The sequence below is a fragment of the Hyalella azteca genome, unplaced genomic scaffold (genome assembly GCF_000764305.2).
Source record: "Hyalella azteca isolate HAZT.00-mixed unplaced genomic scaffold, Hazt_2.0.2 contig5737, whole genome shotgun sequence".
NCBI lineage: Eukaryota > Metazoa > Arthropoda > Malacostraca > Amphipoda > Hyalellidae > Hyalella > Hyalella azteca.
Genome location: NW_025935919.1, coordinates 3,002 through 3,778, shown reverse-complemented (window position 1 = coordinate 3,778; position 777 = coordinate 3,002).

The following is a 777-nucleotide window of genomic DNA, read 5'->3' as shown; positions in this document are numbered from 1 at the left end:
GTTATTGCTCTGGGGGATCAAATTCCCCCCAGAGGAGTGAGGGGAAGTTTGTGGGTGGATGTGGGGGGATGGGGGATGGAAGTGTGGGGATGTGGGGTTAAGTAGATGTGTTGGGGGAGGCTGGGGGATGTGTGGGGTGAGGTGGGGAGCAGGTGGGTGTCGTGGGGAGGACGCGTGGGCCAGCTGGATGGCCCACCAAGTGTCGAACTGACGCAGGGCCTCATCGCTGACCCGGGCCTCTGATCCACTTACGATGCCGGCCAGCTGGGTCTGTGGGCCAGAATATATATAATCTGTATTATAATATACATTCAATACACATATTTATTTACAGTCTGTATTACTGTACCAGATGCCGCGATAAATGCTTCGTAGAGTAATAATGATTTGATAATAAGGATAGTAATAATAATAATGATAATGATAATAACAGTAATAATAATAATAACAATAATAATAATAATAATACTGCCATAGCATTTAATATTATGAGGGATATCTTGCGTTTAGAGCCACATGTCGCGCATCTGGTAAGACGTCATTGTTATAATGTGTATTTGGATTATTAAAAAACTAAATAAAAATAAAATATGTGAACAACTACACGAGTTTACAACTACTCTCTCTTCAATAACTACTCTCGGCATCTCATCCTAATTATATTAATAATTATAATGTTTGATGGAATAGTAAACTACGAGCCCAAAATTTATACGATTCAATAAAAATACACGACACCTTAATAATTCAGGACGTTAATATAGTATAGTGTAATAT